This window comes from Trachypithecus francoisi, unplaced genomic scaffold (genome assembly GCF_009764315.1).
Source record: "Trachypithecus francoisi isolate TF-2019V2 unplaced genomic scaffold, Tfra_2.0 Lachesis_group20, whole genome shotgun sequence".
Classification (NCBI taxonomy): Eukaryota; Metazoa; Chordata; class Mammalia; order Primates; family Cercopithecidae; genus Trachypithecus; species Trachypithecus francoisi.
The window spans coordinates 34,605,350-34,632,379 of NW_022681466.1; the positions used below are offsets into that span (position 1 = coordinate 34,605,350).

General features: G+C 41.4%; 2 protein-coding genes across 6 annotated transcripts in view; one reads left to right on the top strand and one right to left on the bottom strand.

Annotated features, from left to right (window-relative positions):
* Window positions 1-3,549, bottom strand: part of PTRH2 (peptidyl-tRNA hydrolase 2) — a 32,942-nt gene extending 29,393 nt beyond the window's left edge. Inside the window, exons 1-2 of one of the 5 annotated variants that reach the window (XR_004430701.1) lie at window positions 3,393-3,532; window positions 1,416-3,255 (exon numbers count right to left, since the gene is read on the bottom strand). The gene's annotated coding sequence lies outside the window, so the exon portion shown is untranslated. Of the gene's footprint in view, window positions 1-1,415; window positions 3,256-3,392 lie in introns of those variants that run through there. The other 4 variants (XR_004430702.1, XM_033183718.1, XM_033183719.1 and 1 more) reach the window with 4 other exon arrangements.
* An 81-nt stretch (window positions 3,550-3,630) lies between these two features.
* The window catches only part of VMP1 (vacuole membrane protein 1), a 144,912-nt gene continuing 121,512 nt past the window's right edge, over window positions 3,631-27,030 (top strand). Inside the window, exon 1 of the mRNA XM_033183714.1 lies at window positions 3,631-3,761. The gene's annotated coding sequence lies outside the window, so the exon portion shown is untranslated. The remainder of the gene's footprint in view (window positions 3,762-27,030) is intronic.

A 27,030-nucleotide genomic window follows, 5' to 3' on the forward strand; every position in this document is an offset into this window, starting at 1 on the left:
GAAAAGATATTGAATTAGTTTTGCTCTGAACAAAAGACATCTCAGAGATATCTAGGAAGAAGAATTAAAAAAAGATATATCAGCTTAAAGGGCCTAGGATACATCAGTTTAAAGTCAGAAAGGTCTGGGCTGGAAATATAGATTGGAGAGACCTTATCATATAATTGAAATTACTGAAGAGATGGAAGAGTATGAGGCCACTTGGACAAATATGTAGAATGAAGAAAGGACTAAAACATAATCCTGAGGAAATAAACATTAGGAATCAAAGGAGACTGATACGGTGTGACCAGGAGTAGGAGGGTCACATAGGGTAAACTGTAGAGCACCCAGTTTCAGTGCTCTTCCACTCAAGTGCCTAAATACGGTGACAGGGCTGCACAGACATAGTACTTATGGTTCCAGTGCCTGTACAGCCCTCACCTCCCAAAACAGAAAGAGAGAATTCTTTTTTTTCTTTTTTTTTGAGACGGCATCTCACTTTGTCACCCAGGATAGAGTGCAGTGGCACCATCTCAGCTCAATGCAACCTCTGCCTCCGGGTTCAAGCAATTCTCCTGCCTCAGCCTTCCAAGTAGATGGGATTACAGGCGCCCGCAACCACACCTGGCTAATTTTTGTATTTTTAGTAGAGCCAGGGTTTCACCATGTTGGCCAGGCTTGTCTCAAATTCCTGACCTCAAGTGACGCGCCTGCCTAAGCCTCCCAAAGTGCTAGGATTACAGGCATGAGCCACCACGCCTGGCCAAGTTTCTATTTGATGCTTACATATCAGCAGGACTTTTCTTTGATAATCTAACAACCAGACTCCAAACTGAACAAATATTCAATTATTTCTAAAAAGGTATAGTAGCCTCTATGTCAACAATTAGGATTCTCTGCAATAATTTCTAGGTTGCCAAGTAACCACATATCCCATACACAGATTCAGGTACTGTCTAGAGAAGGAACTGCTCTATATAGAAAAGCTATTATGTATTGGATAAATACTAAATCCGTTATATCCATTACCTCATTTATTGTTGCTATGAACACATAAAAAGGAAGATATATTGGCCAGGCGCGGTGGCTCATGCCTGTAATCCCAGCACTTTGGGAGGCCGAGGTGGGCGGATCACAAGGTCAGGAGATCGAGATCATCCTGGCTAACAGGGTGAAACCCTGTCTCTACTAAAAATACAAAAAATTAACTGGGCGTGGTGGCAGGCACCTATAGTCCCAGCTACTTGGGAGGCTGAGGCAGGAGAATGGCATGAACCCGGGAGGCGGAGCTTGCAGTAAGCCAAGATCCTGCCACTGCACTCCAGCCTGGGTGACAGAGCGAGACTCCATCTCAAAAAAAAAAAAAGGAAGATATATTAGCCTCATTTTAAAGATGAGAAATACGAGGATTAAACAGAGAAGTTGCCTTTTTCTTTCTTTCTTCTTTTTTTTTTTAAGAGAAGGGGTCTCCCTCTGTCACCCAGGCTAGAGTTCAGGGGCATGATAAGTGAGTTCAGAGGCTCACTACAGCCTCAAACTCCTGGGCTCAAGCAATTCTCCCACCTCAGCCTTCCAAGTAGCTGGGACTACAGGCACATGCCACCACACCCTCCTAATTTTTAAAAAATTTTTTATTTTTGTATGGACTTGGTCTGCTATGTTGCCCAGGCTGGTCTGGAACTCCTGGCCTCAAGGAGTTGCTTGAGGTCGAGGCAGCAGCATCTCGAGTCCAGTTCTAAACCAATCTGGGCAACATAGTGAGACCTCATCTTTACAAAAAATTTAAATGATTAGCCAGATGTGGTGGCACATGCCCATACTCCCAACTACTCAGGGGATAAGGTGGCAGGACGCCTCAGGCTGGCAGGTGGAAGTTGCAGTGAGCCATGATCGTGCCACTGCACCCCAGGCTGGGCAACAAAGCAAGACCCCGTCTCCAAAAAAAAAAAAAAAAAAATACACGAATAAGATCAAAAACAGAGAACAGCCAGTGAAAGATCCAAAAGTTAACAAGTGTATTTATTGTTTATGTCCCATATCTCAATGGCATGTCTAATCATAAAAATGCTAAAATTAACACAGATTTTTGTTCTTTAGGATGTTCTAATCTCATATTAATCTGATCAGATTATCATCTAACTCCTCTAAAAGAACATGTCTGTCTCTTTTTCTGTATATTTACTACAAGCGTATCAATAAGCTCAGTGCCTGAGACTAAGGTAAAACAAATAACCATTCTTGGTCTCATAAATAATTCTGGGCAATGAGAGCAGAACAAAATAAGTACATCCTATAAAATCCTCCTCTTGGTGCCTTCTAATTCCCCTGCCTCAGTAGACCCATTTCAGTAGTGCTCTTGATCCCATTACCTCCTCCTGTACCATGCTCCACCTGATAATCTTTTTTTTAAGAGACAGGGTCTCAATACGTGGCCCAGGCTGTTCTCAAACTCCCGGACTCAAGCAATCCTCCTGATCAGCCTCCCAAAGTGTTGGGATTACAGGCGTGAGCCACGGCGCCAGTCTGCAGTTTACAACCTAAAAAAACAAATAAACAAACAATTCTTTCCCAAATCTTCTCTGACCCTTACGCCACTGCCTCACTTTCCCTGCACAGCATATTCCCTGAGTCTAGTACAGTGTCTAGGGTATGTCAGTAAGGATTGATACCTCTCTAGGCAATCTCTTTGTGCGATAAGCAGGGGAAATTATTCTTTTTTTTTTTTTCTGAGACGAAGTCTTTCACTCTGTCGCCCAGGCTGGAGAGCAATGAAGCGATGTCGGCTCACTGTAACCTCCGCCTCCCGAGTTCAAGTGATTCACCCGCCTCAGCCTCCCGAGTAGCTGGGATTAAATGCACGCGCCACCACGCCTGGCTAATTTTTGTATTTTTAGTATAGATGGGTTTTCGCCATGTTGGCCAGGATGATCTCGAACTCCTGACCCCAGGTGACCCGCCCACATCAGCCTCCCAAAGTGCTGAGATTACAGGCGTGAGCCACCGCGCCTGGCCCCAAATTTTCGACTATATTCTTAGAAACCTTTTATTTCCAAGCAGAGCTCGACAGCTCGAAACGCTGGGGGTATTCGTAAGTGCCCAGTTGAGGGTGTGAGGCCTGCTCGCCATTTTATCAATTCCAGAGAGACAGCATTGATACTGCCTGCATGGAGGCTTTGCTGGGAACTAGAAATTCTGAGTCTTCCCCTCCCCAGCAGTCTGCTCCTTTCTTCCCAAGGACGGTTCGCAGAACAGGAACAGAGGGCTCAGCGGCCCCTGGGCGGAAGACAGTTTATAAAGGAGAAAACGAAAAAGATGGGTAATGAAATGAGGTGAAAAGAAACTTTCCTGCTAGAGAAAGAAAGAATAATGATATTGGTTTCTTTCGCCCTGTAAGGGGCCAACCAACCTACCTACAGTACCTCTTTTCCTCACTCGCGCCTTCCCTTCTGGGCAGCGAACACGTTTCTAGCGCTTGAGCTACCTCTTCCGGGGTTCCTGGGTAACAAGTTCCGGATCAAGAACCGCAAAGCGAGCAGTCATTCTTCCTCTTGCCACAGGGCCCGCACTAAGAGCCGAACTGAAATCCCGCGAGGATCAACCGAGCTCGACGAAAGCAGGGAGGAACGTTTCCCTTCTGGAGGCGGTCTCCGGGGGCAGAGCGACCGGACCGGAAGTGACGTGAGCGGGTTCCGGTTGGCCGGAACCCAGCGGCGGGTGTGAGAGTCGGTCTGGAGCAGCTTCCAGGATCCTGAGATTCGGAGAAGCCGGGGTCGGAGCGGGTAGGTAAACTAACTCAGGGAATTGGGAACCGAAGCCTGAGGCTGTCCTCAGAGCTTGGCGTCTTCCGGAACTCTCCTACTTAGGCATTGCAGATCTGGGGCACTGTGATTCCGACTTCCAGCAGTGTTTTAGGACGCTGCTGACTGGATGTCTCACCCTGGCGGTAGCCAGGTTATTTGGGACACCTCCTCATGGCTGGTCACCCGGACATTGAACCCAGGCACAGGACTCCCGGCTATTCGTTCTCCTCTCCGCGGACTTGGAAGCCTTGCTAGGCTTCTTTAGAGAACATCTTAGTCCCGGGATGTCCAGGACCTTGGAGTAAGTGGAGAAGGTCTTCCCTGCTGATGACTGAGCTGTTTCTCAGGATCTGTCAGTTTGGTTTTTGCTCTCCCGAACCTCTAGCGCATGATGCTAGATGTATTCGCTTCTAAACGAAATCCAGGCGTGCAAGTGCCATCTAAAGCGCTGGTAGTACAGGGCAGCCAAGGGAATGGGCCTTCGCTCCGCAGAGCCCTGGGAGAGGAACTTCTCATTTTCACTGCTTTCATGAAAAAGAGTTGTCTGCCTTTCCAAACCCCTGAACCCCGACCCCTATATTTTATTACAGTGGAGGTATTTGCAGTAAAACGTGAAGGTCGACTTAATCTCTAAAATTCCAGAAACCATATGTGGCCCTGTGTCACACTGCTAAATTACTAATGACCTCCAGAAGATTTTACACAATCATCTTTTATGTACCTGCAACTCCATGTAAAAATCTAATAATACACATAGACTGGCCACTGTTGACGTATTTTGGCAGCATCGCTCCTTATCCTAATGTCAACGTCTTTCATTTCTACTTTGGGGCTTGTCAGAGATTTTTGTGGACAGATTGCATTGATCATTTGAAGAAGCTTGTACAAGTGTTTCTAGTGTTGTCATGACAGAGAATTTAATATTCTAATTGCTGCTACCTACTAATTGTATTGTCATTAGTTCTGATATTAGTTGTGTGTTCTTAGCATAGATGATGAAAGGAAGAAACTTACTTACTAGGCATCATTGTATGCATTGTAGCTTATGCTTTTTACTGTGGAAGAGGGATGGTGGTACCGAGACAAATGTGACTGATTTGTATAGGTATGAAGTGACTCTCTCAAGTAGAAATTTTTTATTTTACTACTTTGCCTACATTATCTTAAGGCACTGAAAGTTGCTTTTTTCTTTTGAGGGATGTATCCTACTTGATTACGATTGATTAATATAGTTTAATTTCTGTGAGTCACATTCCAGAAGAAAACATACATAGAACCATGTTTTGATGCCTTTTACCAGTTTACCTATAACTAGTTTAATCAGTTTGTCAGTTTACATATTTTTCTTATTTTGAGTTTGAAAATTTGTTCACGCTTGGCTTTGAAACAAGGTGACAAAATTTGAGATATGGAATTATGATAGATGTATCATTAGTTTAACATTCGGTAAATTTGCTTCTTGATTATATAACTGCCAAATCTGATCTTATATGCTTTATGTTCAATTGAAGGACTGATTATCCAGTATTTCTCCCTTTTCCAACTTCTTGCTTTTGGCTTGAATCACCACTTTTTAGGGTTTTGGTGACTGTTAAACTTTAAATCAGAAGATCTGGATTGAAGTCTGGGCTCCAACACTTGTTAATGGCTGATAGGTTACCTAACATTCTGAGCTGGTCTAGATTGTGTTGATGAAAATTCTGCTCACTTTCTTTCATACAACTGTCACAAAGATTAAATGAGATAGTAAACATGAAATTATTATATAAATGAAAATATGTTATCACTTCACTCTTAGAACTGGAGATATGTCAGTGTAGAATACTGTTTCTTTGCATCATTATCTGAAAATATTATCACATACTTTTCTAAGATGATCTTTGAACACAGTAAAGTTAGCAAAGAATAGTTTGATACTATGATCCATTGAATTAGTCACCATGGTTAATAAATAGGTGCCTGGAAAATGAGTATAGTTTTGCATTTGGGAGTTTAAATCTGATCCTTTTTGGTTGCCATGTATTGTCACTTGAGAATTTCCAAGTGCAGAAAAAGCTGAAGTTTTTTGCTTATGTATAGTTAACTAAAGAGTAGAAGTAGTCATATCTTACTTACGTTAAATAAGAAACATTATTATTTGGGCGGGCGCGGTGGCTCAGTCTTGTAATCCCAGCACTTTGGGAGGCCGAGGCGGGCGGATCACGAGGTCAGGAGATGGAGACACTACTGGCTAATACGGTAAAACCCCCGCTCTACTAAAAATACAAACAATTAGCTGGGCATGGTGGCAGGCGCCTGTAATCCCAGCTACTCGGGAGGCTGAGCCTGGAGAATGGCGTGAACCCAGGAGGCGGAGCTTGAGCTTGCAGTGTGCCGAGATTGCTCCACTGCACTCCAGCCTGGGAGACAGCCAGACTCCGTCTCAAAAAAAAAAAGAAAAAGAAAAAAAAAAAGAAAAGAAACCTTATTATTTCGCTGAAACCAGTATTTAGAATTGGAATCTCTGTGAATGTATAAGTAGATTCCTATTTAACAGAGGAGAAAATTAAGGCTCAGAAACAATCAGTAATTAGTAATTGGCTTGCTTGAGGTCATCTGGCTTAGGTAGTGCTAAAACCTGAACTGTAAGGTCTGAAGTGGTCTTTCTGTCCTAACAGGGTTGTATCCAGGCATCTCATTATGTTTGGTAATATTTCCTGGTTCACATGAAGATAATTACTCTTAGGTATTAAAGGGATCTATCCACATATACACATAAATATACACATAGACACTTAAACCTTATTTACAGACTTTTTTTCCCTCTTTAGCTAGTTTAGTCTTATAAATTGTAGCATAACAAAAACTGTGCTTGGCTAGATTTTAAGTGTAATAGATAAGGAAAGAAAATCAGTTATATTCTTCAGAATAGTTTGTCCGAGTTCATGCTTCATGACTGTCATGTGTTGAGTTATCTTCTTTCTGGCAAGTGGAAATGACAGAGGAGCCTTGTAACATGTGTCTGCCGTGAATGTTGTTGCTAAAGAGTAGGAGAGAACTGGTCAGGCGCCGTGGCCCGCGCCTGTAATCCCAGCCCTTTGAGAGGCCCAGACGGGGAGATCACCTGAGATGGAGTTTGAGACCAGCCTGTCTAACATGGTGAAACCCGGTGTCTACAAAAAATACAAAAAAAAAAAAAAAAAAATAGCTGGGTGTGGTGGCAGACGCCTATAATCCCAGCTACTCAGGAGGCTGAGGCACAAGAATCGCTTGAACCCAAGAGGCGGAGGTTGCAGTGAGCCGAGATCGTACCACTGCACTCCAGCCTGGACAACAGAGACCGTCTCAGAAAAAAAAAAAAAAGGAAAAGCAGTAGGAGAGAACTGTATTATTTGCTCGTACTAAAAAACAAACAAACAAACAAAAAAAAAAAAAACCAACCCTCCGCAAGCTGTTTGTAATTTTAATATTTTGTTATGTTAATTATCTATTATATATAGAGCCATTTCTCTAGTTATTTAATTCTGGGTAAATAGTCATTGTAGAAGAGTTTATTCTTTGCATTGTTGGGTACTCTTTTTTTTGGTTCTATTGATTTCACAAACTTTTTAGTCTCTTTATTCTTTCTCGAAGATGATGGTGCTAGGTGCTACTGTCATTCCTGTTTTTGTCCAAGTGCCCTTGGTATGTCTCCCATTTTGGTGTGGAAATGAACTCTAGATTAGAGAATCCTAATAAACAGGACAAATTGAAGTGATAACTTTGTTGTGGTTTTGTAAATTGTTAATCTGCTTTCACAAAGCCTTGCAAATATTTTGGGGAGTAGTAAATTGTTAAGAGCATATTGCCGCAAGGAATTCCTTATTTTGCATGGGAAAGCAGCTTTGGATAGAGTTTGCTGAACTGAAGTTAGGTATTATGTAGACTCCTATATAAAGCTCATTTTAAAATATGCTCCTTGGTTTGCAGAATCAAGGAAATTTGAATAGGAGATAATTTTCTGTGTCAGATAAAAGGTGGTACTTAAAGATTAAGGCATATTTAAATTAACCAAGGGCAATCCATTGAGTAATTATATCACAGCTAATATACCTATAATTGCTCAAGAGTTTGTTTGTATTCTTGACTACTTAATATTTTCAGTAGTTCATGGGAGTATTTTCTCTTGTCCTTGAGTTTTTTGATGATGACTTTGTTCTTTATAGATTATCTGGAAGGACTAGGCAGGTAGTGTTAAAAGCCAGGGCTATAAAGCTAGACTTTTTCAAATTCCAACTCTATTACTATGCAACCCTTGGATTAGTTACTTCTTACTTCTTGCTATCTCAGTTTCCTCCTAGAAGATGAAGTCAATACCTTTCTTGTTAGGATTAAATGAATAGGTTTAAATAAAGCATTTAGAACAGTGTCTGTAGTATACAGTTAACCATGATTGTGATTATTATCATCATGTGGCCCCCTAAGCTGTTGCCAAGAACTCTTTCCGAGCCCTCTTTTAAAAGCATAGCTTTATGTTGCTGCTTATTTGTTATTTGCTCATTATTAATGAAGTTCCAGTAAATAAATATCTGAGTATACACTTCATTTTGTGTATATTTTACAACATATGTGAGATTCTTAACCAATTGAGGCATTCTTTTGGGCCATTCTGTTAACCTTTTGGTATTAACAGACTACATTATCTGTGTAAGCCATAACACAGAATTTGGCAATTGAAACTTTTGATGTTTTTTTTTTTTTTTTTTTTTTGAAACGGAGTCTCGCTGTGTCGCCCAGGCTGGAGTGCAGTGGCGCGATCTCGGCTCACTGCAAGCTCCGCCTCCCGGGTTCCCGCCATTCTCCCGCCTCAGCCTCCGAGTAGCTGGGACTACAGGCGCCCGCCACCGCGCCCGGCTAGTTTTTTGTATTTTTAGTAGAGACGAGGTTTCACCGTGTTAGCCAGGAGGGTCTCGATCTCCTGACCTCGTGATCCGCCCGCCTCGGCCTCCCAAAGTGCTGGGATTACAGGCTTGAGCCACCGCGCCCGGCCGAAACTTTTGATGTTTAATAATGTCTTTTAGCACTTTCTTGGAATGGAAAAATCATTTTCCAGTGACATCTATTGCCTTATCTGTTCATTATCCAGTCAGTAAACAAACATCTTGTGTCCCAGGCTTTACACCAGGTTCTGGGGAAAACAATGGGAAATAAGAATTGTTAGGAAGGCAGCAGATGAGGGTCTAAGAGAGAGTTAACAATGTGGATATATGCTTCTTTGAGGCTGGAGCATAATAGACTTGGAATACATTGACATGAGATGATATGGGAAATATATACAGGGTCCAGGTCATGTAGAATTTTGCAGGCCAAGGGAATGAGTTTGAATTTGATTTTGAGTGCAGTAGGAAATCATTCTGCAATTTTAAGTAGAGGAGTAATAGGATTTATAAAAAGTTCGTTGTTGCTCATGTGTGAACGATGAATTGAAGTGGGCAAGAATAGAAATGGAGAGAGAAGTTGAGAGTCCACTGCAGTAGTCCAAGTAGAAGACGAAGATGGTCTGGACTAGAAGGGTAGCAAAGAAGATGGACAGTAGTGTGTGGATACCAGATATATTTGGTATAGGACTTGGTCTTGGATTAGATGAGTGGTAAGGAAAAGGGAAGAGTCGGGGATGACTAAGTTTCTGGATTTAGTGACTGGGTGGGTGGTTGTGCCAGGTACTGGGAGAAGGGAGATTTGGAGAAGACCAGGTTTGTTTGTTACAAGAAGGTGAGTAGGTGTAGGGAGAAAAGGACATGTTAATTTTGAGACACTTAAGAATCATCCAAGTCGTGCACATTTACATATATAAATCTAGAGGTCAAAACCAGAAATACAAATATGGGATAGTATTTTAAACCACGGACCAGATGAGTCACTTGGGGAGATAGGAAGAGGAGAGGGCTGAGGTCAGGTAAAAGAAAGATCTGGCCTGGGTGCAGTGGCTCACGCCTGTAATCCCAGAACTTTGGGAGGCTGAGTTGGGTGGATCGCTTGAGTCCAGGAGTTCGAGACCAGCCTGTACAACGTGGCAAAACCCCATTTCTATTTTTTTAATTAAAAAAAAATTGATGTCTTTTAGCACTTTCTTGGAAAATCATTTTGCAGTGACACCTATTGCCTTATCTGTTCATTATCCAGTCAGTGAACAAACATCTTGTGTTCCAGGCCTTACACCAGGTTCTGGGGAAAACAATGGGAAATAAAAATTGTTAGGAAGGCAGCAGATGAGGGTCTAAGAGAGAGTTAATTAAAAAAAAAAAAAAAAAAGATCTGGCAAAGGAGACTGAGAAGGTGTCTTATGGCCAGGCACTGTGCCCTGATTACAGTGTTGTGAGCCACCTATAATCCCAACACTTTGAGAGGCCAAGGTGCACAGATCACTTGACGTCAAGAGTTCAAGACCAGCCTGGCCAACATGGTGAGACCGCATCTCTACTAAAAATACAAAAATTAGCTGGGCATGGTGGTGGGCACCTGTAATCCCTACTTCTAGGGAGGCTGAGGCAGAATAATTGCTTGACTCCGGGAGGCAGAGGTTGTTGCAGTGAGCCAAGATCATGCTGCTGCACTCCAACCTGGGCGACTGAGCGAGACTCTGTCTCACAAGGAAAAAAAAAAAGAGAAGGTGTCTTAGTCCATTTTCTGTTGCTTATACCAGAATACCTGAAACTGGGTAATTTATAAAGAAAAGGAATTTAATTTTTATAGTTGTGGAAGCTGAAAAGTTCAAGATCAAATGGCCACATTGGGTAAGGGCCTTCTTGCTGGTGGGACCGCAGAGTTGCCGAGAATATCACATGGAGGCGGAGGTGAGTGTGCAAGCTCAGTTCTCTTTTTCTCTGCTTATAAAGCAACCAGTCCTACCCCCATGATAACCCATTAATCCATTAATTTATGAATGGATTAATTCATTCATAAGGGCTGAGCCTCCATGACCCAATCACCTCTTAAAGGCCTGCCTCTCTAGACTGCCACATTAGGGGTTAAATTTTATTTTTTTATTTTTATTTTTTTTTGAGACGGAGTCTTGCTCTGTCGCCCAGGCTGGAGTGCAGTGGCCGGATCTCCGCTCACTGCAAGCTCCGCCTACTGGGTTCACGCCATTCTCCTGCCTCAGCCTCCTGAGTAGCTGGGACTACAGGCGCCCGCCACCATGCCCGGCTAGTTTTTTTTTTTTTGTATTTTTTAGTAGAGACAGGGTTTCACCGTGTTAGCCAGGATGGTCTCGATCTCCTGACCTCATGATCCACCTGTCTCGGCCTCCCAAAGTGCTGGGATTACAGGCTTGAGCCACCGCGCCCGGCCAGGGGTTAAATTTTAACATGAGTTTTGGAGGGGACACATACTCAAACCATAACAGGAGTCTTTGAAAAAAGAAAGGTCAGATACACAAAACTAATAAAAATGGTTACATCTAGCAGGGAGAGTGGGGAGCAAGGTTTTTCACTTTTTTAACATATGTATATGTGTAATTATTTTAAAGCACATGAAAGTTGTTCTTGGGTTTTTTTGGGGGGGTGGGAGCGGTGCGGGGAGAGGGCTTTGAGCCAGGATCTCTGTCACCCAGGCTAGATTGTTAGATTGCAGTGGCACGATCACGGCTCTCTGCAGCCTTGACCTCCTAGGCTCAAGCAATCCTCCCACCTCAGCCTCCTGAGTATCTGGGACCACAGATACCATGAGGTGCATGCCACCACACAGGAGTAATTTTTAAAATTTTTTGGTAGGGATGGGGTCTTGTTATGTTGCCCAGGCTGGTCTTGAACTCTGGGACTCAGGTGATCCTCTCACCTGGCATCCCGATGTGCCAGGATTACAAGCAGGAACCACTGTGCCCAGCCTATTTCTGTATTCTCTGTTCTTTTCCATTGGCTTCTAACTGTCCTTTTACCAATACCATACTGTCATGATTACTGTAGATTTATAGTAATTGTTGACATCAGTTAGTGCAAGTCCTTTAACTTTGTTCTTTATCCCAATTGTGTTCGCTACTTTAAGTTTTTGCATTTCTGTAAAAATTTGAATTGCTCTTTTTATAAAACTTGCTTGAATTTGATTGATCTTTATTAAGGCTATACATCATTTTGGGGGATGTATTAGTGTGTTTTCTCAGTGCTATGAAGATACTACTTGAGACTGGGTACTTTGTAAAGGAGAGAGGTTTAATTGACTCACAGTTCTATATGACTGAGAAGGCCTCAGGAAACTTACAATCATGGTGGAAGGGGGAAACAGTAACCTTCTTCACAAGGCATCAGAAGAGAGAAGAGTGTGAAGGAGAAACTGTCAAACGCATAACCATCAGATCTCATGAAAACTCACTCACTGTCATGAGAACAGCATGGGGGAAACCGCCCCCATGATCCAATCACCTCCCTCCCTCCACATGCGGGGATTACAGGACCCTCCCTGGGCACATCGGTATTACAATTTCCCCAAACCATATCGAGGAAATTGGCATAGTAACAATATTGAGTCTTCCAAACAATCAACAAAACATGCTAATCATTTATTTAGGCTCTGTATAATTTATTCTTTCTTTATTTCTTTTTAGATTTTGCTTATATTTTGTTAAATTTGTCTCTAAATATTTTATATTTTCAGATGTTACTGAACCTGAAATTTCAAAAAATTATTCCAAGTATATAATAGTCCAGTTTTTATTCCAAGTATGTAGCAGAAAGTATTCGTTGTGATCTTTTATCCTGTGACCTTGCTAAATTCACTTTCTTCTAGTAGTTCTGAGCATTTAAAAATTTTCTTTTATTTTGACCTATGTTATTTAGGACTGTGTGCATTAACTTCTAACTACCTAGAAATTTTTTATTTCTTTTTTTGTGTGTGTGTACTAAAGATTGACATAATTTCTGGCTTGTCATTTATAATGCCCATTCTTAGCAATTTTTTGAGACTTGTTTCTTAGCTTAATCATAAGTGTGGCTCATGAAAAAGTTCCATATTCCTACAGTGGTGTTGCTTTAGAATAGAAAGAATAGAGGATATAAATGTCAGAGCAGGTGTTCACCCAGGCTTTTCCACGTCCAAATTCGGTAGTTCTTCTACTTTACTGTACACGACAGTCCAGTGAGAGTATTTTCACCCCAGTTACACAAGTGTAAATGTCCCAGGTATTTAAGGACAGTAAAGTAGGAAGTTTCATAGATATTATCTGAGTTTCATAGATAGTCAGTTTAAGTGTTAACTGACTTGTTAAGAACATTCATCCCTAAGAATCAATAGGGATGAGTGTTCTGTTAATTCTAGTAATGGGAAACATTTGAAAATACTAGGACAAGCTAAACTTCTGGGACTGTTTTTTTATCTTGTGTGCATATGTGTGTGACTCTGGAATTCCTCAGTGACCACTGAAAGTCTTCTCACTGGACTGTTTTGTATAGTAGAAGAACTATGGAATTTGGACTTGGACAAGCGAGATTGAACTCCTGCTTTGACATTTATATGCTGCCAACTTGCTATTTGGGGCCATTGGAGCACTCAGTTTCTCATTTGTGAAAAAACAAGGATAAAAATAACTGTCCCTTATAGACGGCTGTTAGCATTATGTTTGTTAACTATTTTTAAACTATAAATCGCTATACATAAGTAGTTATTATTACATACATCCAAAACTCTACTCTTGTGCTAGTTGGAATTTTTTTTACAATTAGAAAGGAAATTATGGCACTCATTGACTCCATGTGTCTAATAATTGAATGAGGAAAAAGAGAATCAGGCATGTGAAGTGACAATGCCAAGGTCTCACAGTTAGCCAAATCTCCCAACTCTAGTCTGGTATTCCTTCATGATCTTAATTCTTGACCTTACTGTTAGTCCACCATCTTTTTGATGGAAATGTTTTGCTGAGATTGCATTGGTAATGAAGAACTGCATGAACATTTAGAAGTAGATTAAGAAAAAATGAGAAGCCAGGTGCGGTGGCTCCAGCCTGTAATCCCAGCACTTTGGGAGGCCGAGACGGGCGGATCATGAGGTCAGGAGATCGAGACCATCCTGGCTAACCTGGTGAAACCCCGTCTCTATTAAAAAAATACAAAAAACTAGCCGGGCGAGGTGGCGGGCACCTGTAGTCCCAGCTACTCGGGAGGCTGAGGCAGGAGAATGGCATAAACCCGGGGGACGGAGCTTGCAGTGAGCTGAGATCCGGCCACTGCACTCCAGCCTGGGCGACAGAGCGAGAGACTCCATCTCAAAAGAAAAAAAAAAAAAAAAAAATGAGAAATGGGATTTTTCTTTTTCTAATCTATTTATTTATTTATTTTTGAGACAGACTCTTGCTCTGTCACCTAGGCGGGAGCACAGTGGCGCCAGCTGCGCTTACTGCAACCTCCACCTCCCAGGCTCAAGTGATTCTTGTGCTTCAGCCTCCCAAGAAGCGGGGACTACAGGCCTGTACCACCACTACCGGCTAACTTTTGTATTTTTAGTACGGACAGGGTTCCACAATGTTGGCCAGTCTGGTCTCAAACTCCTGGCCTCAAATGATCCTCCTACCTCCCACCTCTGGCACAGTGGCTCATGCCTGTAATCCCAACACTTTGGGAGGCCAAGGCAGGCAGATCACCTGAGGTTAGGCATTTGATAACAGCCTGGCCAACATGGAGAAACCCTGTCTCTACTAAAAATACAAAAATCAGCTGGGCATGGTGGTGCGTGCCTGTAATCCCAGCTACTCCGGAGGCTGAAACAGGAGAATTACTTGAACCTGGGAGGTGGAGGTTGTGGTAAGCCGAGATGGCACCACTGCACTCCAGCCTGGGTGACAGAGCAGAGCGAGACTTTGTTTTTAAAAGGAAAAAAAAAAATTAGACCCAGGACAGTTTCTAGTTTTTCAGCAATTAGAAACCTGTGATGAGTTGAGTGTATTTTATACATCACTAGATTTAAGTTGAGGAACTTTTTACTCCAGAAATATGTACCCTCATAACCTGCTGATCCATTATTGGGAGATTTATGGAGATTCTGAATGCTTTTAAATTGTATCCTAATTTGGCATTTTAATTTGTCTAATTCCCCAAGACTGACTGACTTCCTTCTTTGCTTCCCTTCCTCCCTCAGTTCCTCCCTCCCTCCTTTCTTTTCTTTTCTTCTCTTTTCTTTTCTTTTCTTTTTTCTTTTCTTTTCTTTTCTTTTTTTTTTCTTTTCTTTTCTTTTCTTTTCTTTTCTTTTCTTTTCTTTTCTTTTCTTTTAACACGGTCTTACTCTATCGCCCAGGTTGAGGTGCAGTGCCACAATCATAGCTCACTGCAACCTCAAACTTCTGGACTCAGGCAGTCCTCTGGCCTCAGCCTCCCAAGTACCTGGGACTATACGCACATACCACCACACCTGGCTAATTGTTTTTTTGTTTTGTTTTGGTTTGTTTTGTTTTTCTTTTAAGAGATGGAGTCTCACTATGTTTCTCAGGCTGGTCTGGACCTCCTGGCCTCAAATGATCTTCCTTTGTCGGCCTCCCAAACGATAGGATTATTACAGGTGTGAGCCATCATGCCCAGCCCTCCCCAAGACCTTAGAAAGTTGAAAAAGATTCAATAAATTTTTTTCATATATTCCCATTCACATCATTATGAATTTTCAGAGTACATGTTGTTTAACTGGAACACCCACATGGTAGATACTGTTATCTGATTCAGAGTGTCAGATGATCTGATAGTTATTCTGATATTGTGCGTTCTATTTGAATTATCTTTGGCTTTATACCCCTGCACAAGTGGAAAACTGTATCAAAGCCTCATTTGTCGAGATATATTACTCAGATTATTTTGTTTCCAAAAGTAAGTCACAGTTCCTTAATCTTAACAGTTTTAGGGAAATCTACAGCTATTTTGGAGTAGTCTAATCCAATTAAGAAAAGATACTTCTGGAGGTTGAGGCCAGAGCATCGCTTGAGCCCGAGTTCCAGCCTGTGGTGACCTGTGACCGTGCTACTGCACTCTAGCCTGGGTGACAGAGGAAGACCCTGTCACAAAACAAACAAACAACAAAAAATATAGATACTTCTGAAAGCAAGAAAGGTTACTGAGAAGCATAATACTTATTGGCTGTCTTTGTGTGCCTTGTATGAAGAACAATGTGTTTTATTGAGCACACTGACATAATTTTTTATTTGAGAAAGTAAAATTCATCTGGATAGATGATTTTTTTTAAAGGAAGTATGTTCGTTTTATTTTGGAATTATGTTGCTAAGAAAATGAAAATCAATGGTTCTGTTACCCTCACTTTCTTTTCCTTTTCTACCTTGTTAACTTTTCCAATAACTCTTATATTACTCAGGGAGATGCTTTTATCATGTTGTCCATAAATGGTTTTTGTTTTCCTTGGGGGGGACTCTCAGTAATTTACTTGCACATTGGTTTTGTATTACAAGTGTGGCTAATGTTTAAAATGAATGGAGTATTATAGTCTTAGCACTGGATATACAGCCTACAAAGAACCTTTGTGAGCTGATTTTTGCAGTGTTTTCTAAGCACTTCTGCAGGAAACAAAAAAAAAAACCCACATTTAATGTTAACTCTGTTTTAAATGCTTCAGCTTCAGTTAAGGTCTGTTATACTCTTTTAATACGTTTCTTGTATCTATGTAAGTGTTCAAAATGAAAATTATTTGATGTTTGTGTTATGCTTCTGCCCGGTTTCTGTCTTCTCAACCCCATCCACAGACCTATAAGATTTGTTTCAGCAACCTCATTCTTACAAACAAAACTAAATTACAAACGTGCACTCGGTACAAAGTAGATGCCACTGAAGGTCAAGAATATGTGTTAGATTTCTGTTTGAGGACATTTCAACATTTTAAACAGACTAGGAATACTTGGATTTACTCCTACATCTAGGAATCTCACTGACATTCTATCATCACAGATTTTAAAAATTAGTGCTATTTGATTGAATTTTGAAAAGTGGCTCTCCTTAAAAATGATTATTTCATCTTACTTTAGCTATGTGGATAGACTAGAACCCTTTTACCTCATAATAATTTTTGACGGATTATCCTTGTAGTACATTTCAAGATGTTTAGATTGATGAAGAATAATTCATTTTTGTTATACAACACAAGCTAAGATTGTTCTAAATCTGTGGCTACTTCTGTTATGTAGTCTGTGGAAACCAGTTACATAGGCTTTTCTATAGCATACTAATATGGAAAGGAAGTACCTGTAAGTGAATACTCAGGGCAGCATTTACCATGATTTTTTTGGAAAAATTGTGACATTCAAGAAGCATGGAGATTAATGGGTATGATACTCCATTAAAAATATTAAAGACCATGGAGAAACTAACATTAAGTGACTGCTATGTGCCAGTCACTGTGTAGTGTACTTATATATAATTTATCTTGGCTGGGCGTGGTGGCTCACACCTGTAATCCCAGCACTTTGGGAAGCTGAGGCGGATGGATCACCTGAGAGGTCAGGAGTTCCAGACCAGCCTGACCAACATGGTGAAACCCCATCTCTACTAAATACAAAAAATTAGCCGGGCGTGGTGGCAGACGTCTGTAATCCCAGCTACTTGGGAGGCTGAGACAGGAGAATCACTTGATTCTGGGAAGCAGAGGTTGCAGTGAGCCGAAATTGTGCCATTGCACTCAAGCCTGGGCAACAAGAGTGAAACTCCGTCTCAAAAAAAAAATTATCTTAAAGTAGAGAAACGAACTTGTTGAGAATCCCCCAAAGCAAAACAAAAACATTTAAGGGTGACATAAAAATAGGGAAGGGGGGTGGGCACAGTGGCTCACACCTGTAATCCCAGCACTTTGGGAGGCCAAGGTGGGTAGATCACCTAAGGTCAAGAGTTTGAGACCCACCTGGCCAACATGGTGAAACCCTGTCTCTACTAAAAATACAAAAAGTAACTGGGTGTGGTGGCACACACCTGTAATTCCAGCTACTCGGGAGGCTGAGGCAGGAGAATCGCTTGAACTCAGGAGGCGGAGGTTGCAGTGAGCCATGATCGCGCCATTGCACTCCAGCCTGGGCAACAAGAGCAAAACTCCATCTCAAAAAAGAAAAATAAGGATGGAGATATTTTACAAATATGCACAAATGCAAATTATTTAACCTGAAATCATATAACTAGTAAGTCAGGACATATTGGCAGCTTTCAGCCACCAAGTTTTCCTTTTTCCCTATAAAATGGGTCATGATGAAGATGATAATAAGTAAGATTAACAGGGTATGTTGATGCTAGATTAGTCACTGTTGCAGTTTGAAGACACATGCAGTAAAATACATCAGGTTTTTCTGGATAAAAGGTAGTCTAGCTAGACAAGATGGCTCTCACCTGTAATCCTAGCACTTTGGGAGGCCAAGACAGGAGGATCACTTGGTACCCAGAAGATCACTCTGGGTAACATAGTGAGACTCTGTCTCTACAAAAAAACAAAACAAAACAAACAAAACTATTCTGCAATCTGGATACCCTTATTTATACTAATCATCATTGTATTGCTCTGCTAGGGTTGTCATGACAGAATACCACAGATCGGATGGTTTAAACAACAGAAATTGTTTTTCTCCCAGTTTTGTAGGCTGCAAGTCCAAGATCAAGGTGCCAGCAGGGTTTATTTCTGGTGAGGACTCTCTTCCCGGCTTACAGACAGCCACCTTCTCTCTGTGTCCTTACATAGTCTTTCCTCTGTGTCCAGGTAGAAGAGAAAACTGTCTGGTACTTCTTCCAATAAGGACATGAGTCCTTATTAGGGGTACCACCCTTATTACCTCATTTAACCTTGGTTAGCTTCTTAAAGGCAGTATCTCCAAATTATAGTCACATGACTATTAGGACTTCGCCATATGAATTTGAGGGGGCACAATTCAGCCCATTACAAGCATATACTCTCCTTATAGCCAGTTGGCATGAGAAGTCAGATTATACACAAAATACTATTTGGGAGCATGAATTCAAAGATGGATGGTGAGATGATCAAAGGCCTTGATAATCATGCTGTGTGCCCCAATAGATACGAGATTTATAGGCTAACTTCTTCTGCACTGTGCTGGAGATAGAGTTACCATTTTGTTTTGTTTAACTTCTCTTTTATCATAAAACCAGTCCCCTTAAATTATTTTTTTCAGGCAGTTTAGTTAATAATTTTATGGTTATGAATCCAGCCTAATAATGCCCCCCAGTGTAACATAAAAAACCTACAGCAACCTGTACTCCCATTTTGATTAAATTTGAGTCTTAGGCCAGGCACAGTGGCTTATGCCTGTAACCCCAACACTTTGGGAGGCCGAGGCTAGCGGATCGCCTGAGGTCAGGAGTTCAAGACCAGCGTGGCCAACATGGTGAAACCCCGTCTCTACTAAAAAATACAAAAAAATTAGCCGGGCATGGGGGCGCATGCCTGTAATCCCAGCTACTGGGTAGACTGAGGCAGGAGAATGGCTTGAACCTGGAAGGCAGATGTTGCAGTGAGCTCTGATTGCTCCACTGAAGGTGGAGGTTACAGTGAGCTGTGATTGCTCCACTGCACGCCAGCCTGGGTGACAGAGAAAGACTATCTCAAGAAAAAAGATTTGAGTCTTTAACTCCTAAATCACATTTTGGGGCCAGCTCTTATGTTACCTCACTTTTCTAGATTGAGCTTGTCCCTTTCAATATTCTCAGAAAAATAATTTTTGATTTAGTTTGGAGGGTGGGGTTGTCCTCCCAATAGGTCAGTGTACTACTAAGATGACCGTTATATCTGGGTCCTGCCTCCAGGTTTGCCACTAACTTGTTCTGTGACATTATACAAGTCACTTACCTCTGAGATGTTTATCTGTGAATAAGTAGAATAGGCTTGATACTCTTTAAGGTTCCTTCTGTGATTCTAATTATTCTTACAGCATATTCATAAAGCACTTTCATAAAGCAGTATTGCAACATCATTTTGCCTTTGAAAGAAAGAATTGTCAGTATGTAGAGGGTATTTAAGGCTGAGTGAATACATGACATCATTAGGGAGAGAGTATAAAGGGAATACAAAAAGGAATCTAGGACCAGGCTTTGAAGAACCCCAGGACGTAGAGCAGGGGGAACCGTCAGAGAAATAGGAAGGAAAATGAAAGTATTTCAAGAAATAGGGAGTGGCTACTTGTGTTCAGTGAAGGTAAGAGGTTCAGTAAGATGTGTCCTTTGGATTTGGCAAATGGAGGTAATCAGTGATCTTCACAAAAGCAATTCATTTTTATTTGTCGGGGCAGAAGTCATACCACAATGGATCAGGCAGAAATATAGTGATGAGTAAGTGGAGACTGTAGGCAACTGTTTTGAGAACTGTTTATGAAGGAGGAATGAAAAATGGGAAATACTGAATAATGCTTATTTTCTGGTGAGAATAAAGGGGTAAAGATTGATTACACAGTGAGAACAGAAGGAGTAAAGTCCCTGAGAAGGAGGAAGGGAATGATATATATATTGACATAATGGCCTTTGGTAAGTAGAGGACACTGCCGAGTCATAAAGAGAGAAAGAATGCTGACATGGGTGAAGTGTAAATATTTTAGTAGGCTTAGTAGTAGTGGGATTGGCGAATTCTCTCACTGCTTTTGTTGTTTAAAAAAATGTAACAGGGCTAGACACGGTTCATACCTGTAATCCCAGCACTTTGGGAGGCCAAGGCTGGGGGATCACTTGAGCCCAGGAGTTCAAGACCAGCCTGGGCAACATGAGGAAACCCAGTCTCTACAAAAAAAAATACAAAAATTAGCTTGACATGGTGGCATGTTCCTGTAGTTCCAGCTGCTCGGGAGACTGAAGTGGGAGGATCACTTGAACCCAGGAGGTCGAGGGAGCAGTAAGCCATTATTGCACCACTGCACTGCAGCAAAGGGGACAGAGTGAGACCCTGTCTAAAAAAAAAGTCAGCGTCTGAAAATAAGAAAGGAAAAAGGAGGGTAAAACATTTTAAGAGCAAGAACAAAGAATGAAATATTGTCAAAGTAAAAAAAAAAGATTAGCAGGAATCATCAATTTTAGGTTTGAGATTTGGCATCTTAATAACTGGGCTGGGTACAGTGGCTCAAGCCTTTAATCCCAGTACTTTGGGAGGCTGAGATGGGCGGATCACTTGAGCCCAGGAGTTTGAGACCAGCCTGGACAACATGGCGAAACCCCATCTCTATAAAAATTAGCCTGTCATGGTGGTGCACACATGTAGTCCCAGCTACTTAGGAAGCTGAGGCAGGAGGATTGTTTGAACCCGGGAGGCGGAGGTTGCAGTGAACTGAGATCGTGCAATATTGTGCTATTGCACGCCAGCCTGCGAAACAGAGTGAGACTCTGTCTCAAAAATAATAATAGGCGGGGCACCGTGGCTCACGCCTGTAATCCCAGCACTTTGGGAGGCCGAGGTGGGTTGATCACGAGGTCAGGAGTTTAAGACCAGCCTGGCCAACATAGTAAAACCCCATCTTTACTAAAAATACAAAAATTAGCCGGGCGTGGTGATGGGTGCTTGTAGTCCCAGTTACTTGGGAGGCTGAGACAGGAGAATCACTTGAACCCAGGAAACAGAGGTTGCAGTGAACTGAGATCATGCCACTGCACTCCAGCCTGGGCAACACAGTGAGACTGTCTCAAAATAATAATGATAATAATAATAATTGGCACATAATGGACCATTGATACATATTTGTTGAATTAAGAATTTGAAGTGGCTGTGTAATTGTGTGATTTTCTTCAGTTATGTTCAGCTGTTTCGACAGATCATAAGAATGCAGAGGATTCTGGAGGCATTGCAGTTTTGCAAAGTTTTACAGTATGTATGATTGGGGGAAGAAGAGGCAAAGTAATTGAGGATGTTTTCAAGGGAATTTTGAAAGGCAAGGAAAAATGTAAAATCCTTTACAAAATGGTTAAAATACAGAAAAGCTTTGAAATTTTTATAAGCTTAACTATTTAGAACACTAGTAGTTCTTGGCCGGGCGCGGTGGCTCAAGCCTGTAATCCCAGCACTTTGGGAGGCCGAGACGGGCGGATCACGAGGTCAGGAGATCGAGACCATCCTGGCTAACACAGTGAAACCCCGTCTCTACTAAAAAATACAAAAAACTAGCCGGGCGAGGTGGTGGGCGCCTGTAGTCCCAGCTACTCGGGAGGCAGAGGCAGGAGAATGGCGTGAACCCGGGAGGTGGAGCTTGCAGTGAGCTGAGATCCGGCCACTGCACTCCAGGCTGGGCGACAGAGCGAGACTCCGTCTGGAAAAAAAAAAAAACACTAGTGGTTCTTTTATTTTGATAGTTTCATACTTGGGATGGTTTTAAATCATCCTAAATGGTCAAAATGCAAAAAAAAAAAAAAAAAAAAGATTTTGATTCTTTTTAAGCTTAACTGTTTAAACAGTGGCCCTCTTGTTTGGCCTTCCGCTATATTTCCTTCTTTTGGGAATGACAAAAAGGTTTTGAAAAGTTGTTTTTTAAACTGTGAATTTATTTTGTTCGTGAAGAAATAGACTGATGAAAATAACTTCATTCCCTGGGTTATTTCTTACAAAACAAAATTTCAGACTATTATGTTTTCTAAACAGAATTTTGGAGAAGGAAATGTCAGTATGCTCTTCTTTTTTAGCACATTGTGTAAGAACACATTATTTGCTCAAATGAAAACCGCTATTGCAATAGCTTAAAAACAAAACGTTCAAATAATTGTGCAATACCATTGTTATAAGTATGCACTCATAGACCCAAAATGTTTTGGGTAAAACAATGACACTATGAGAAAGAGTAAATAGGGGCAAATGAGTTCAATTGTCAGTGTTTTGTAGGGAAAGGTTTTAGAATGTTATTTGTAAAGCAAACCCTTTTGTGCCCTGTTTATCTTTTCATCACAGATTAAATAAATTTTACTTACTGTGATAGAGATGAATGGCTGGCTTTAAAATATCTTAAATATCCTTAAATATCTTATATGTAAACATCATATGTTTAGATATTCACAAATGTTTAAATATCTTTAAAATATTTTTAAAAGATATTGCCTGTAAGATTTGGTTGAATATGGACACACATCGGTTTTTTTTTTTTTTTTTTTGCTTGAGATGGAGTCCTGCTCTGTTGCCCAGGCTGGAGTGCAGTGGTGCGATCTCAGCTCACTGCGACCTCCACCTCCTGGGTTCAAGTGATTCGCCTGCCTCAGCCTCCCAAATAGCTGGGATTACAGGCGCAAGCCACCACACCCAGCTAATTTATGTATTTTTAGTAGAGATGGGGTTTTGCCATGTTGGCCAGGCTGGTCTCGAACTCCTGACCTCAGGTGATCTGCCCGCCTCAGCCTCCCAAAGTGCTGGAATTACAGGCATGAGCCACCACAACCAGCCAAACCCACATAGTTTTAAGTATTTGCAGAACTTAAGTATAGTTTCAAGTTTAAATGGCAGGTGGAAAATCATTAACTTTTTTATATGGTTCCATTTCAAACATCCTCAGTTGATTTTTTTATTAATAAAATTAAGATTTGTGAAATAGATTTCCATTTTGTAATCGTATTGTGATGCTCTAACATCTTTGGTTTTTATTGTTGTTGTTTTGTAATTGCTTGAGCTACATTATATTTTTTGCTGAATCTTCACACAAGTATGACTTAAGTTTGCAAAGTCAAAATTTCAGCTTCTATGAACTTGTCTGAATATATTGTCCTCTGAGCTCCCATAGTATTTTCTACTTCATAGACTTCATCATAGCTAGTATATGTTGAGGTCACATGAAAGGTGAGGCAATATGTTAGTATTTTATGTACATTACCTTGTTTAATCCTCAACCCTCTGATGTGTGTCATGTTATCTCTGTTTTACAAACTAAGAAAAACTGATGTTTAGATAGATTTACAAATTTCTCCAGTCTGTTAGACTCTTTTTTTTTTTTTTTTCTTTCTCTGTCGTCCAGGCTGGAGTGCAGTGGTGCGATCTCGGCTCACTGCAAGCTCTGCCTCGTGGGTTCAAGCCATTCTCCTGCCTCAGCCTCCCAAGTAGTTGGGACTATAGGCGCCCACCACCGCGCCTGGATTTCTTTTGTATTTTTTGTAGAGACGGGGTTTCGCCATGTTAGCCAGGATGGTCTCGATCTCCTGACCTTGTGATCCACCCACCTGGGCCTCCCAAACTGTTGGGATTATAGGCGTGAGCCATCGTGCCTGGCCCTGTTAGACTCTTAAGACCTAACTAAAACATTGTCTTTTCATCTAATTTTATTTAAATGCCTATTTCATCGCATTATAATTGATTTCTTTTTTTTTTTTTTGAGACGGAGTCTCGCTCTGTCGCCCAGGCTGGAGTGCAGTGGCCGGATCTCAGCTCACTACAAGCTCCGCCTCCCAGGTGCACGCCATTCTCCTGCCTCAGCCTCCCGAGAAGCTGGGACTACAGGCGCCCACCACCTCGCCCGGCTAGTTTTTTGTATTTTTTAGTAGAGACGGGGTTTCACCGTGTTAGCCAGGATGTTCTCGATCTCCTGACCTCGCGATCCACCCGTCTCCGCCGCCCAAAGTGCTGGGATTACAGGCTTGAGCCACCGCGCCCGGCCAATTGATTTCTTGTGTTCGTTTGGCTTCTTTACCAGACTGTGATCCTCTTGAGGACAGGGACCTCCTTATTCTATTCATATTTGTATCCTCAGTGCCCATTGGAGACCCAAGAACTTTTAAAATGAGAGCTGAATGAACAACACTGCCATCACTGATACGGTAACAATGAGGCATGTGCCGTGAAGTTGTTTTTCTATTTTAGGCATTTTGTAAGTTTATTACCTCCTACCCTTTTGATGTATTGGCATTTATAGTCACACATGCATGCATATCAACAAACATATATATACATACATAGATTATTTCATCTACACATCAATCATTTGAAAGTGGCAATTATTGTCCTCATTTTGTGAATGCAAAAAATCAAGGCCTAAAGAAAATGAAACTTTGCTTAAGATCACACAGCTAGTTAGTGGCAAATCTGGGATCAAATCCAGATTTTTCAGATTTTAAATCTTTTTTGTTTTTGTTTTTGTTTTTGTTTTTGTTTGAGAAGGAGTCTCACTCTGTCGCCGGGCTGGAGTGCAGTGGCCGGATCTCAGCTCACTGCAAGCTCCGCCTCCCGGGTTCACGCCATTCTCCTACCTCAGCCTCCCGAGTAGCTGGGACTACAGGCGCCCGCCACCTCGCCCGGCTAGTTTTTTGTATTTTTTAGTAGAGACAAAGTTTCACCGTGTTAGCCGGGATGGTCTCGATCTCCTGACCTCGTGATCCGCCCATCTCGGCCTCCCAAAGTGCTGGGATTACAGGCTTGAGCCACCGCGCCCGGCCCAGATTTTAAATCTTATGATTGTCTACTTAAGGATATCTATACTAATAGAAACCTTTATTTTATTTCTTGATATGTTTATTTGCTTATTCAGCATTGAAGACAACAAAACAAAGGTATCCACAAATGGATTGTACTTTAAAAAGGAGAATATTACACAGTTGAATGTGTGCTTTTTTTTCCGTCATTTTTGTAGTCTTTCACTTGTTTTCCTTTATGAGGCATAAATTTTGAAAATATTTACAATAATTATAGTTTAGTCAAGGAATAAATTAGCACCAGCTATCAAACTACAGGAAGATTGGACCCATGACCATATATTCTGATCAGCTAAATATAAATCTAGCATGACTCTTGGCACATACAGAGTGTTCAGTTAATATTTTTTGAGTGAATGGGTAAACAGACCTTATCAAGTGATTTCATGAGTTTTCTTTCTTAATAATATAACCCCCTAACTCATATATCTGACTTTGAATTCTAAACTGTCACTGAATCTGCTCATAAAATATAAAAATTTGAGCCACTTGGCCATGAGAATACTCCTAATACTCTTGGGTCTTCTATTAAATATAGACAAGCCTGGGTAGTGGCTCATGCGTGGGATCCTACCACTTTGGGAAGCCGAGGCAGGAGGATCGCTTCAGGCCAGGAGTTCGAGACCAGCCTGGGCAACATAACGAAATGAATGAATGAATAAATGAGATTTGTAGAACAGTATACCATTCTTTTTCATATGTATTATTATTCATATGTACTCACAACATATATTTCCTATGAATATTTGGAAGTTCAGATAGTTCCTGCTGGTAACTGTTCTTAAACAGCTTTATTGAAACATAATTCACATATCATATAATTCACCCATTTAAACAGTATGTTCACATCTATGCAACTATCAAAACAAGTTTAGAACATTAGCACCCCAGAAAGAAACTCACAACTCATTGGCAGCTACTCCCCATCTTTCTCCAGCTAATTTGCTACTTTCTGTTGTTATGGATATGCATATTCTGGAAATTTCATATAAATGGGAATCATAACATGTAGTCTTTTGTGACTGACTTTTTTCACTTAGCATATTTTCAGACTCCATTGATGCAGTAGTATGTATTACTACTTTATTTCTTTTTATGGCTGATTAATATTTCATTCTTTGGATATACTATATACCATATTTCCTATATCCATTCATCAGTTCATAAGACATTTGGGTTATAGGCTGGGTGCAGTGACTCACGCCTGTAATCCCAGAACTTTGGGAGGCTGAGGCAGGTGGATCACAAGGTCAGGAGTTCAAGACCAACCTGCCCAAAATGGCGAAACCCCGTCTCTACTAAAAATACAAAAATTAGCCAGGCATGGTGGCGGGCACCTGTAACTCAGTTACTCGGGAGGCTGAGGCAGGAGAATCGCTTGAACTCAGGAGGCGGAGGTTGCAGTGAGCCGAGATCACGCCACTGCACTCCAGCCTGGGCGACAGAGTGAGACTCCATCTCAAAAAAAATAAAAATAAAAAAATAACATCTTTTGTCTGTTGACAGTGTCACTATGAACATTCCTGAATTGCTGAGTCATTTGATAACTGTATTTTACCTTTGGAGGAGCTGACAGATTGTTTTCCAAAGCAGCTGAACTCTTTTGCATTCCCTTCAGCAGTTCCGATTTCTCTACATCCTCACTAGCACTTGTTATTAATTATTATCTGTTTTTGTTTTTTTTTTTGAGACAGAGTCTTGCTCTTGTTGCCGAGGCTGGAGTACAGTGGCACAATCTCGGCTCACTGCAACCTCCGCCTCCGGGGTTCAAGCGATTCTCCTGCCTCAGCCTCTCGAGTAGCTGGGTTACAGGTCCTCACCACCACACCTGGCTAATTTTTGTATTTTTAGTAGAGACGGGGTTTCGCCATTTTGGGCAGGCTGGTCTTGAACTCCTGACCTCATGATCCGCC